The sequence below is a fragment of the Camelus bactrianus genome, chromosome 12 (assembly GCF_048773025.1).
Source record: "Camelus bactrianus isolate YW-2024 breed Bactrian camel chromosome 12, ASM4877302v1, whole genome shotgun sequence".
Classification (NCBI taxonomy): domain Eukaryota; kingdom Metazoa; phylum Chordata; class Mammalia; order Artiodactyla; family Camelidae; genus Camelus; species Camelus bactrianus.
The window spans coordinates 49,415,880-49,429,984 of record NC_133550.1 but is presented as its reverse complement, the minus strand read 5'-3'; the positions used below and the strand labels follow the sequence as shown (position 1 = coordinate 49,429,984).

The window sequence follows — 14,105 nt, the reverse complement described above, 5'->3', positions numbered from 1 at the left end:
ACCTTTATAAAACATTGAAGAATGTATAGAACATTTATTTTTCTTACTGGGGTAGGAGAGAAAAGAAAGCATAAAAACATTATGCCACCAACCACGTATGAAAACTTACTGAAATACAGACTATATTAAAATTACAAGTTGTGTTTTGAAAAGAGATATTGTAAACTAAAAAGATATATCTAAAACTTAAAAAAAGATACTTAAAATGCATACAATACAACAGAGTATTGTTTTTCAGAATAGATGGAAAAATTATTGTGAATCAATAGGAAAAACAAAACCAACCCAGAAGAAAATAGATAAAGGATATGAGTAGGTAATTCAGAGAAAATTTGATAAAAATTACATTAACAATCACAGAGACAAATTTTAAATAATATTTTGATGCCATTTCACACCCAATAGTTTGGAAAAATTTAAATAGGCTGACATTATAAAGGTGGGTGATATATAAAAAGCTGTTGATTCTCCTAAGATATTGGTAGGAATATAAAGTAGCATATTCATTTTAGATAGCAATTTGGCAATACTTAGCAAATTTGAAGATCTATACATACTTTGGTGGGGCAATTCTACGTCTAGGCTTATTCCTCAGTGAAACTCTAGCACATACGTTCCAAGTTAAAGGTACAAGATATTTATAAGAGTATTTAAAAAATAAAATCTGAATTTTTTGAGTTTTGTCATATCATTGCTGAGTCTAATTCTGATTTTTATGTTGTATTTTTAAAGTTTATTTCCTATGTCTTTTTCTTAATATCTTTTAGCTCACTTTGAAATAGTTATGGTTTTAATATTTATTGGTCTATCATCTATCTATTAATCATATGTCTTTTCTGGGCTCTTTTAATTGTGTGGATGTTCTTCTGGTCCTTATTTTCTCTTTACTTATGGGATTCAATTTTTTTTTAATCACTTTTGTGTGATACTAGTTTTCCTGAATTTTTAAAGGAAGTTTGGATTCAGATTTGTTTTCTAATTTCATAGAGCTCCCTCATCTGTCCTTTCCTGTAGTAACTTGCTTCCTGAGATTCCTAGCTCTGCCCTCTCCCCTACTATTACCTGAGTGTCCAGCAACACTCCCTTTCCTTCCTTTGTTACCTGTGTCATGCTAAATTTTGATTCCACTCCCAGCAGTTACTCCCTGGGGCCTGCCCTGAAAGTTGGCTTTGGCGTGTCAATTTCAAGCCTTGTTAAGGCTAGAAGGTCCCCACTCTCAAGCTTCCTTACTGCAAGCCTTTGTATTTACCTACATTTGGAGCATGCCAAAACTCCTCCCAGTGTCAGTTCTGAATGCTATTGCCTCGCAGTGTTTTCCAGGGACCATCTATTGGCTGTGTGCATTCTTTTCTTACACCCATCTGAGGCTCCACTGTTTTCTTCTACTTCTGCCTCCCCTGGCAGGGTCTCCCTTCACACACACAAACACACACATGTATGTGCACCTATTATTTTATTTCTTATACTTTGTGACTCTTTATTTACATTGCATTCTCTCACAGAGCCCTTGCTCTGGAAGAAGCAAGCTGTCATGTTGCTGGCTGCCCTATGGAGATGTCCATTTGGCAAGGAAGTAAGGAAGGTCTCCAGGCAACAGTGCCTGAGGAACTGAGGACCTCGGTCTAAAGGTCTCTGAGGAACTGAATCTTGACATCACCTATGTAAGTGAGCTTAGCAAATCCTTCCCCAGTTAAACCTTTAGACCAAGACACAGACCTGGCCAATCCCTGAAATTAGCCTTGTCAGACTTACTGAGGCAGACAAATCTAGCTAAACTGCCTGCATTCTGGGTCCACAGAAGATGTGAGATAATATTTACCAATTTAAACTGCTAATTTTTTTTTTACTGTAATAGATAACTAATATTATTCACATGTACAAAATTATGTATGTGTGTTATATGTTGTTCATTATTTGTAATTACTAAAAAATAGAGATAATTTAAGTCCACACCAATAAAATAGTAGTTAAATCATTCATAAAATAAAACATGACACTACACTAAGAAAGGATAAGAGTGCTCTTTAATGCACTGACATGAAAAGATAATGTTTTTATTAAGTAAAAAAGAAGTGTACAAAATAATGCTTAGCATGGTAACATTTATCTCTAGAAAGATACAGAAAAAACTAGTAACCATGGGTACCTATTTTGGAAGACGGAGGTGGATGGCAACTGAGTAGCTTTAAGTACAGAGGTAGGAGGGATGCTTTTAACTCTACAGTGTTTTATGCTTATTGATTTTGGAGCCATAACAATAAATTAGCTGTTTCACAAATTAATTAATTGCTTAAATGTTTTAAGGGAAAAATAAGTAAAATGTTTAACAGACTTGCATTTCCTTTTTTGAAAACAAAACATAAAGTTGAATAAGAAAAAGAAAATTGCATTCTGTGTGGTGCATGTATATGTTTTTTACCATAGGCAAGTTAGTAATATATAACTTACTGATACTTGCTTATGTAATAATAATTTTAAATACACACGAGAATGATCTGTTCCAAATTTAGGCTAATGGTTATTTCTGGAAAGAGAAAGGTGTGACTAAGATTGGAGAAAAGGAAGCTAGGTGGCTTTGTATCTTCCACATTTTTATTTCAAATTAGGTCACATAGATTGAAAAAGTTCAGAGAAGGGCAGAAATAAAGAAATACTTGAAGTTTTCAAGTAAAGGAATTATTTTAGGAAAGTCATTTAAATATTTTTAATGACATTAGCATGAACTGGAATTCTATTAAAAAATCACATGAAATTTAAAGATGCATATACATTGAATAGTCATTGGACCTATTTTGAGAGGGTTCCTACAAAGAAACATAAAAGATCTTGTATCTAGTTTTGATATTAGGAACTATCAAAGTAAAAATACATCAGTCTGACATATAGAGTGAGAAAGTGAGCACTGAGCATCATATGGGAAATTTTTTCAGCAGCTACTCTTTCTAACTATATTTGATTGATTGAACTCAATCAAATAGGCATGTAATTCAGTTTTGTGCACAGGGAAAAAAATAAATGAGATTTAGTGGATACATGGCGTCTCTTCTACAAGGGATGACAGCTTCTCAGCATGTGGGAATGTTGGCCCAGTGATGCCAGAGCTTTGAATTTTTTCATTTTTTTAAATGTGACATTGTCTGATTTTTAAATGTTGGCAGCTAATTCATTCTTTTAATGATCTTATATGAGCCAAATAAAATATGTCTACAAACTAGATCCAGTCTGTAGGCCAATATGCTGCAAACTTTGACAGTACCAAAATATCCTACCCGTGATCAGTGAGGGAGATCAGGGTTCGAGATCTCTTTTCTTGTGGACTGTGGGAACATAGTGTTCTAAAACTAACACATTAGTTGATACTCATAGGAAGAATTGGTGAGTTGTGCCACAGAAGCCAAGGGGTGGGATGAATTTTTGTAAACAATAGTGGTCAACAAGGTTACAGCTAACAAATTAAAATGAGGACTCAAAGGCCATTTGATCCACCAAATCAAGAACTAGGGCAGCCACAACCCTGTAATAAAGTTATGCTCCCTGGCATCTTGAAACTGGCAATGCAGCTGAAGAAAGGCTGCGTAAAAACAGAAGTGCCTATAATATAGTACAGTTCAGACTTTGTGGTATAGAGGGAATACATCAAAATTCAGAGAGCTAAAGCATCATTTTGAGATGTAGTTGTTAGGAAAAGCTTTGTGAGGTAGGGGAGACTTGAAGTAGGGCCTGAAGAATGGAATAATAAAGAACCTTGAGGAGATTCACATAGTACGTGAAAATGTGAGAAAGAATGGAGTTGAACTAACTCTCAAGGTCTGCCTTAACTAGGTACCTGAGTTCAGAGATTTATTATTTTTTAATTACTATTATCATTTTTTACCCTCATATTTTAGGGGGACATAGAGCTTCGTTGCCTTTAGGTCTCATCATATGTCTAAATTCTAGCTAAGGGCTGTGGGAGAATAGGGTGTGTAGCTTCCAGAAGATGCTTTTAAAGAGGGTCCTTTTTATTCCTCTCTTCTTCTTGCTGGTTAAAATGAGCATCTAAATTCTGACTCCAGCAACTATCAGGGACCTTGAGGTGGCTTTGGGAATGGAAGTCCTTTATAGCATAGTAACAAGATAGGAAGTCTGGCCCTGGAAACCTTTGAACTCCTTGGATGTGAGAGAGAGATAAACTTCTCATTTATGCCCTAGGTATTCTGCTTGTTTGCTGTGGTTTTCTTGAAATGTTTTGCTTTTTTAAAAAATAACTCAAAATTGAACATATTATTTTACCTCCCTGAGATTAAATTTCCTTAAAATGAGGGAGATAAATTTGTTGAGACAGCCCCATTGATGTCTTCATACTTCAAGATTCTGTATGATTCAGAAAGAAATTTTTAAAAATCTGTTTGAACAGTTGTGCCATGTCACCATTTACATCAACACATCTCACATAAAAAGTGAAAAACTCAGCCACTGACTCAGATATTTTCAAATGTATAGGAGTTTCTCTTCAAGACGTACCTGATGGCATGCATCACATCTAAGATGGAAGATACAGTGTCCCCCGCTTTTTGAAAGTTCACTTTATGGCACTTCCCTTTTATGAAAGACATACATTAGTAGCTATTTTCACTAACTGAAGGAAATCTTAAGAGAATTTTTCCTTTTAGGAAAAAAGGTAGAAAGCAACAATAGTGTTCAACTTTTGTTTTGCAGGGAATACTACCTCCTGCAGTGAGAGTGGCACCTCCAAGCTCTTTCCCCAGGAAATACATTCAGCATCCCAGCATCTCAGCATCAGGTGGCCATAACTTTGAATTGTGCCTGTGAGCACCTGCGCTTTATCTCAGCTTATTCTCTGTGTCATTAGCAAGATGTGTCCTAAGGTAATTGCTTCTTCACTTGACTCCATTTCGGCTTACCAAACTTTTCACAGGAACACTCTACTTTCAGATAGCAAGGGAAACCTTTATTCCAATAGAAATTGGAATGGAAAAATATTCCAAATCTGCTCATTCATTAATATCACACTTCAAAAAAAATAATTATGCCATTAATGATATTATTGAAATTTTTATAATTGACTCCTTAAAACGGATGGTTCACATCACCTTTCACCTGGTCATCTTTTCCCAAAGGATAATTTCTTTGAATAGAAATCTTCATAAGAACTCAACAAAATATGTATGCTGGGGTGAACTAAATGTTTATACTACTTCTATCTATATTTCCTTTTCAGAGATTCACCGACCTCATTAGGGGAAATCCTGAGCCATCTCAAACAAGCAGATAAACAAAAACATTTATCTTTGTTTAATCAGCTGTTTCTACAATGTCTTTGCCAAAATAATATTTTTCTTCAGAAGAGGGCTTTGGAAAGAGTTCTAGATGGTAGACTTTTCCAGAATTCTTTCTTTTTATCCTGCTGTTTCTCCATTTAGGAAAGTAAACAAAGACCCAAGGTAACTGGTAAGTTAAATTCCTTTTGCTATTTCACAGCATATCCCACAAGAAAACTGTTTGTAAACCACAGCTTGAGGTTCTCAGAGGAAAAGAAGAATGATCAGTGAGCTCAGTTTAGACATTGCACATTTAATTTTGCCTTTTGGGCTCTGCCTCTGGTAGCAAAGCTCAGCTTTGAATCAGAAGTACCATTATCATATTATGAGATTTTAGTAAGACACTTGACATTCACCCTGGACTTTATGTTCTTGGTGAGAGATTCAAAAAAGACAATTTTAGCGGCTGCTTCTAGAACTTTCATTGTCTGTAAACCTTGTACAGTTTACATAGGCAATAAATATTTGTTTTTTTAATACCAGGAAAAATAGAAGCAAGAGACTAATCAATGAGAAAAGTGTAATACAAAAATAAGCAGTTAGTACTTGGAAATGCTTCCTTTTTGGTAGAGCATAATTTTTTTGTGTGTTCTTTTAAATGTTTTGTCTACCAAGAGAACAAAAATCTTATACAGGGACTAGGAGATACCATCTGGTGATTTTATACAATATTACTACCAAGAAAGCTCTATTTTCCCCAAATGTCATAGATTTAAAAACTCATTCTTTTGAGATTTCTGTGATAGTGCCCTGAAAAAAACAGATTCTTCTTTAATTTTTCAGCTTTCAAGAAAATAAGCTAAAAGCTGTTTTTATTACTTAAATAGCACCCCTATAAAATGAGGACTAGAAAGAAAAATTAGCATAGATCAAGAATCATAAATTCATAAAATTGCTGAGAATCTAAAATATTTTGAGAAGTATAATACAAAATTAACTTAATATATTTCTTCTGGAAAATATAGCTATCAAAAGGCTACAAAGGGTCATGTTACAAACACATGGATTTGGAATAAACAGAACAGATGGCAGGTTTTCATTTTATTCAATTGTTTTACAAATGGATGAATCAAACCTCGGGTAGAGTTTTTATTTTTATTTCGTTTGCACTTATAACTCTAATTACATATAATGGAGTGTTAAGAACAGTTAACAGAATGCTTTATAGAAACATAATAACAATGTAGGATTATTAATTCAAAACTGCCATTTCTGGGAAAAACCTAGACATTAGTAGGTGGCAAGTAAAATATAAAACATTTGCTCAGAAACAACTGTCAGCTTTACATTTCAAAATACATGGATGGTCATGCCTATCTGTTTTTGGTAATGACTAGCACTGATGTATGGTGTTAGCTTAAAACAATAGATATTTTGTACAGGGAAGAAAGAACAGCTACAGAAGATCAGATAGGAGACTGCCAATTTTGGTTTTTAGACAAATGAATTTCACTGGGCTGTTAATAACTCGATTGGAGGTGACTGTGTTTATTTTGGGAATCTGTACATTTTATATGATTACAAAATGTGATAATGCATATGTAACTCAGACTGAAAAATACATGACGCTGTAGACCTGAGGGATATATTTTCAATTTTTTATTTAAATGTTTACTTGTCCACAGCAGTATTTTATGAAGCCCTTGAACTTATGAACCCATGACATTCTACATGGCTGGCTTAACATGTGCAATGCTTGATTGTTTTTCTGAATGACCACTAACACTAATTTGTGTACATAATTCCAAATATTCCATTTTGAAATCCAGTATAACATTTCATTTCAATCTACTGATTTAGTCCTCTCAGGAGGACAGAGACTATTAAATTTTCAAAGCTTTTCAGTGCTATTCCTGTATCTAACAGAAATACCCAATTGAAAATCACCGCTGTGGTTTCTCCAGGGAACCTCGCTGTACCTTATTTCACAATGTCCATTTTCTGAGACAGAATGTAATCATAATTAATCTCAAGCCTATTAAATTGCTGGACTAGCCATTAGAGATGACTATTTTTATGAGAATAAATTCTAAAAATTTCTAAAGAAACAATGAGGCCCTAACTGTTATTACTGCCACACACTCACTGCTGTTTGAATTACATTGTTTCCACAAATGAATTTCAGATAGCAAATTGTTTAAGTATCAGGGATAACCTTTAATATGTATTTCAAGTTACAATCCTACTAAAATGAAGATAAAATAAAACTTACTAAAATAAACACACCTGCATGCTAAGAAGCATGTTTATGAAAAACAAAATATCAAGCATAATTTAGCTCTTCTTTCAACAATTTAGAGTCATTTTCATGACCATCAGTTTTATGCTTGGCTTTAGTATCATTGCTTCTCTGTCTCCTCCCTTACTGTGATTTGGTTATTATATAAAAATTTATTTTGTCAGTAAGTGCTGAATACATCGGAATTTAAAAAAAAATTGTGCAACGGATAAACAAATTTTCAAACGAAGCTTTCAGTGCTCTTCTAATATGATGTGGGCATAGAAGATACCCAAGTGTTAAAAAGGTGCATTCATTATATATAATATCGAATCAAGGGTCTACTCAGTAGACAAGATGCATGAATCTTAGACTCCTAGGTATTTCAGTGGGTCAGAACTTTCTCAATCTACTACCAGGTTCTCAGATTTGTTACAGATACTGAAGTTAACAAAAGATGAACCACTGAATAAATCAGATGTTATTATCAATGAGAAAATGACATGTGGAAATAACATACTGTGCTCTTGGACAGTACTATTATGTTAACAAACATATGCCTTGCCTTGAATGGTTTTTATATTTAGCTATTGGTTTAGGTAGAGAGGAAAAGTCAAATATTAACTTTAGAATCTGCTGTCTTCCCACACGTGAGGCCAGAATCAATTTTAAATAACATTATCCTGAGAGAATCATGTGGCATAAGCTGAAAACTGCAAGACTAGTGAGCATTCCTTTGTGAACTCCCTAGGTTTATTTATATATTTCCAAACCGTTTTCTGTGATTTTATTCTTACCAATATTTCCTGGGCTGAATATATTGATACCTCGCTATATCTACATTATAGAGGACTTCTATGTATCTCTAAAAATCATTTGTTTTCATATACCTGGAGTCTGTTCTTGGACCCTAATGATGTTAACTTGATTAGGTTATTGATTAATTAGAGAATGGTGGCCAAAAACAAACAAAAAAAGCAATGTTGTTAGATAATTATTCTTAAAACGTATTTGGATACTAAATCAATAGTTTTTTTCATCCAGTTTGTTGAAATCCTTATAGAATATAATTTAATTGGGATAATTATATTTCTATCATATGTTTTTTTTCTTTTCTTCTAGCTTTGGTACATTTATTCTTTATAAAGTGTTAAAGAATTGATTGACACTAAAGTACTAGAAGTTGTTCTGAATGTTAACCTAAAATGCTGATCATTATCATCTTAATTTTTATCATAATTTTTCCTGGAATTTCTAAACAAAATGGCAGATAATTTAGAAATAGGCATAACTATTTTAATTTTTAAATGTATCTCAGAAAAACCTATTTTGTGAATAGTAGTACAGACTTACTCTATGGGGACTGATGTAGTCTCCAGTTCACAGGCTATCTTGGATTTAGATGGCACCTAGCGAGAAGCTAGACAGCATGCTGCTTACAGAGCCTGAAGTTGGGGTCTGCGGTCCCCTGGACCTGAGGATGTATTCTGTGGATTTTACAGTCATTTCACTATACAGTTTTTAAAATTTGTGCTTCATTCTGTGTATGTGTGCTGAGTAGTAGTTTTCTTATTAAGCCTTAAGTTCAACAACTAAAAACACAAGACTGAGAAAAAAGGAACATCAATTCTCTGTATTTTAAAAAATGCTGAAAATAATGAAGAGGCCTTGAGCTCCCTGATGGCTGGTTATAAGACAAACAGATAGCTCTCCCATCCCGTATCACTGCCCTAGTCGCTATCCCAACTCCAAGTCTGTTTAAGCAGAATCCCAGGAAATAGGGAGAGCCGAAATTTACTCAAGTTGCACATGACCCTAGGGAAGAAACTATGGGTTTTCACTTCCTTGCCTTAAGAGTAAAGAAATAGTGCTTACCAAATCCAAGAGAGGGCCTCAAGAAGTGCCACCACCAGAATTAGAAGCCAATGTTGGTATCTTACTCCACAGGTGCATTTTTTCTCATGCAGCATACTTGTTGATTTATGCCTGTCTATTCAGAGGTAACAATTAGATTGTGGATATGAATTCAATGTGGTTTATTAAAAATTTCCTATAATTGTAGATTTAATATGCATTTTTTCTGGGCTGAGTTATTTCAATATGTTCTTTAATTTATCAAAACACAATAGCTAAAAGTAAAATTTTATTATAAATATATAATAATTCATTAGAAATTAATCCCTTAATGAGATTGAGTTATTGTAGAGTGTTAATTAATGTATGCAGAGATGAATGTATCTTATATTCCTTAGCATTAGAATGCAACAAATTCAGGGTCAGTTTTATTTCTATTTTTAATTTTTACGGTTGTACGGATCAAAACATATGACTTCATAAATATTCTGACAGAAATGACAGTAGTTTTTAGTATAAATATCACTCAATTATTTGTATTCTTTTCATAAGTAAAAAATAACATAGTAATCTATCACCAAAAATTATTTTTAATAACCTATTTACTCATTGCTTAATTAAGTACTCCCTCAGTTTTGTCAAAAGCAAAGAATTTGAAAACCACTGATTTGCAAAGGGATTTGGTACCTAGTGGTCAAAATCATTTACTCTCTTTATTTCTTGGAAGTTTATTAGGAATACTAATTATATTCCTAACTGTATTATGAACTATATGAAGTTGACTTCTTTATAGTTCAAAAGTGGTTGAACACAGAAATTTCACACACTTTAACTTACCTGTTAACCATTTAATCCTCATCACAACCTTATGGATAGGTCCTGTTGATAGCCCACTTTAAAGATGAAAACTGAAGCACAGAGGGGTTAAGTCATTTGCCTAATATCTCTTGCCTAAAGGTGAAGTCGGGATGTGAATTCAGGTCATCCTGCTTGGTCTGTTCTCTTATCTACTAAATTAAAAACTGCTCTTCAATGTACTCAGAAAGGTTCGAAAGATAAAAGACATTCCAATTTCAATACCAATATATTTACCAATATAATATTTTTATAGTATGTTTTTATCTTGCCATGCACTTTAAACAGTCAATAGAAACTCTGAGCTGCAGATTTAGCTAAATTTAGTTACCATGCAACTTAATTGGTAAAGCCAGTTCTCGTTATTAAACCAAAAGCTATTATCAAAAATATTTTCTGACAAGGAAAGTCTAACTTCATTTTTCTACTCAAATAAGCATGCTAATACTCATTTTGAAAAGTATTACCAAACCACTGAGAAATATGGTATAGAACATGTAAGATAGTGTCCTCTGAAGATTATTTAATGCAATTTTATAACTTATAAAACAAAATTATAGATCAATGTGCTATTTCTCATTACTTATTTTTAATAATGCAATGCAGTACATAGCTCAGACCATAAATCATTTACTTACCCTTGTTAAATGTGTGTACATACATGTATCAAACTCTGATGCTTGGGTGGGAATAATTAAATTAAGTAATGTATGAAATCATAAAAGAACTCAATTTTACTTGCTGTTATGATCAAACTTTTCTTGTACTTAAAATAGAGAAGAGAAACTCTTCTACTGCCAAAACTAACAAGTCTGACTAGCATGTATTTTTACTTTTTGTTAATAAAAGCTAGAAAATATAGTCATTTTATAAGATGAAAGAAGAGGAGGATTAAATAATTAAGTATTTCATGATATGACTTGATAAAATAGATTTTAACTATATTGTTGAATAATACATTCCAAATCTGAAAGAAAGCATAAAAATTTTACACATGAGTTTTATCCAATGTATCTTAAAAGTATTGGCGGTCTCAAAAAATATTCCAATTATGTTAAAAAGACCTACTTCATTAACCTATACTGCTTCAAATTTTCAAAGTTTTTCTTTTTAGCTAATGTCCCAAAGAGGAGGCTTGAAAATACCTCAAAAGAACTGCTTATATTTAAATACATGAAAGAAGATGTTCTCAATTTTTAGTATTTCTTACCTGTATGTTATTTGCTTTGCTCTTAAGGAACTCCTTCAAAAGTGACGCATTCTTTGACAGTGTGAAAAGGTGGAAAAGGTGAGATCTTTAAATAACAATTATCAATACCAGTCCATTTTAAATGCCAGTTTTTCACTTTTAACAGAAATATCTGTAAGATAGAAAAAGATACAAATCCTAAGGTAGTTTATATTTCCTTGGTTATCCATTGACACTGGTTTGTTTTCTTACCACAGTATTTTGGAGTTACCTTGTTTGATGTCTGGAGAGATTTTTGAGGTATGTGTCTTTCTTCTGTGAAGCAGAATAGAAGAGATGGGGAGAGGGAGGCGGAAGGGAGGAATCTGCCTCTTCCACAGCTTCACTCTTAGCTGCATCAGAAAGAACACATCTTTGCTCCATTATTCCTTCTAAAGTCTTGGTGTAGTGGTTTGCATACCGAGGTTTAAAAATTGCTCCAAAGAGTACTGTAAAGGCAGTGATTAGAGAAAACTGAAACTTTCTATTTGTATCCACCCAAGTCCAGACTCTTCAGTAACTGAATAAATAGATGAACAGATACATAGACATGCATGTATGTATACCACATGTTTTAGATCATCTGATAGATTGTTTTATCATCATGCAACTGCTTTGTACTTTCTATGTAAATTTGTGTTTATGGTTTTATTAGATCAATATACAACATAATAAGACTATGTTTAATATTTAATTGTAGTACTTCTCAATCTAGGCCATAGATGCTTAGGGATTCACAGATATATTCTCAACAGTCTGCATGGTCTCAAGTCTGAGATATTCTGGTTAATGGACTTAAGTCATTAAGAGCTCGGGCCATAAAAGCCAGTCTCATCTGGGTCAAATTGCAACTCCCCCACTTACTAGCTGTGGATCCTTGGGGAAGTTACCTTTCTTCTCTGAATCTCAATTGTTTCATCTATAAAATGACAAATAAAATGCAATATAAAATGCTCACTTCCTCTTAGGTTGGATTAATTAAGATAAATATTTCAGTCACTCATAACATCAGTAAACCAACAATGCTATTTCAGAATAACGTAGATTCATTATTCTGATGTTTGGGTTCTGGGTATAATTAAAAATAATGTACACTACTTCAGAAATAATTGTACTACTTTTGTTAGCCACCACAATCAAACTTTTTTAGTGCATTTAAAGAATGAGAAACGTTATATTGCTAAAAAATTAATCAGTCTGGTAGCTAGCATAGAATTTTTGTCTTTTAAAGAGGAAATATATTCATTTTATAAGTTGAAATAAGATGAGGATTAACGCAAATTGAAATAAGCACTTCATGATTGATTTGATAAAATGGGTTTTAACTGCCAATAATCGATTTTCATTAAATCATTAAAACATAAATCAGACTCCCTAGAATTCTAAATTGTTCTTTTTCTACTGATAGAAAATTACCTAATAGAAGAATCTTAGCAGAAAATATGGACTTTGTAGGAGAAGAAAACATCAATAATCATTAACAAAAGCATTTCAGTGTTTTGTGGGACAAAGGGAGAATACTTCAGCTCTTTGGTAAGTATTGTATACTTTTAATTTAGACCCACATTTCTGGTTGTAGAAATGCTGAAAACAATTGATGAACAGATTTTACAGCAGTATCTAGATCAAAGCCACCTTTATTAGACCAATTTGCACACGGTTAATAATAATATGCAGCAAGGTTGAGGATGTTCAGAGGAAAGCATGAGACAAGTTTGGGGTTTTCCTCATGCCCTCTGTATTATTCAGGTTAGACTATCTATTATAACAAACTATCTCTAAATCTCAGTTGCTTAACACAATAGAGGTTTATTTTTTACTCACCTCGCATCTAACCTAGGAAGTGGCAGACTCTGTTCTTTATAGTTTATCAGAGACATAGACTCCTGTCAGGTAGCTCCACCATTTCCTAAGGTCTTGGAGTCTTCCACAGGATTTCCTGCAGCCAGATGGCAGAGGGGTGGGAAAAAGTACCTGGAGATCTCATCCAAGGGTTTGGGGCCCAGCTCATTCATTCAAGACCACATTTAAAAAAAAAAAAAAAAAAGACCACATTAACTGGCCAGAACTTGGACACTTGGCCCCACCTCATGGGAGCCTAGAAATGCAGTCTAGCAGTACACCAAAAAAGAAGAGAACATAGGGATTGGTCCCAACTGGCTGGGCTCTCCCAATCCTCTATAGGAATTCAGGAGACTTGGTTTAAAGTCATAGATTCTTGCTGATATGGTAATGACATTTTTTTAATAAATGTTTCTGTTACCTTCATACACTATTTTCATTTAATTATAAATGATGTTAATTCATTGATCTCTAACTCCACGAAACTGAACAATCTTGTATACATATTGACTTATTTCTATGGTAAAGAAATTGCATCAGTTATAACAAGATCAATTGAGTTATTCCAGCATGTTAAATATGAATAATTTAAAATCTAGCTTCCTTAAAAAATCCACAAAGATTAAGTACAATTTTCTGTATAACAGTCAAGTAAACAAGCATCAAAATGTCAAGTTTAATAATAAAAATATCATAAAACTAAAATCTCATAGGAGATCTTCTTGTAAATAAATTGCTACATATATGGCTGATAAGATATAAATCTTATGACAAGATCTAACAGGAA

At 33.2% G+C, this 14,105-nt stretch overlaps 1 protein-coding gene and 1 long non-coding RNA gene across 21 annotated transcripts in view; one reads left to right on the top strand and one right to left on the bottom strand.

Moving 5' to 3' along the window:
- LIN7A (lin-7 homolog A, crumbs cell polarity complex component) overlaps window positions 1-14,105 on the bottom strand; it is a 208,475-nt gene that overhangs the window by 180,391 nt on the left and 13,979 nt on the right. For 6 of the 15 annotated variants that reach the window (XM_074375343.1, XM_074375335.1, XM_074375334.1 and 3 more), the window contains exons 3-5: window positions 13,301-13,415; window positions 11,709-11,925; window positions 9,415-11,609 (exon numbers count right to left, since the gene is read on the bottom strand). The gene's annotated coding sequence lies outside the window, so the exon portion shown is untranslated. Of the gene's footprint in view, window positions 1-9,414; window positions 11,610-11,708; window positions 11,926-13,300; window positions 13,483-14,105 lie in introns of all 15 variants that reach the window. The other 9 variants (XM_074375336.1, XM_074375333.1, XM_074375341.1 and 6 more) reach the window with 8 other exon arrangements.
- The window catches only part of LOC123617997 (uncharacterized), a 90,700-nt gene that overhangs the window by 64,207 nt on the left and 12,388 nt on the right, over window positions 1-14,105 (top strand). For 5 of the 6 annotated variants that reach the window (XR_012510799.1, XR_012510800.1, XR_012510798.1 and 2 more), the window contains exons 2-6: window positions 1,503-1,661; window positions 4,699-4,868; window positions 11,486-11,536; window positions 11,695-11,737; window positions 12,885-13,009. This is a non-coding gene — a long non-coding RNA (uncharacterized LOC123617997). The remainder of the gene's footprint in view (window positions 1-1,502; window positions 1,662-4,698; window positions 4,869-11,485; window positions 11,537-11,694; window positions 11,738-12,884; window positions 13,010-14,105) is intronic. The other variant, XR_006726325.2, reaches the window with a different exon arrangement.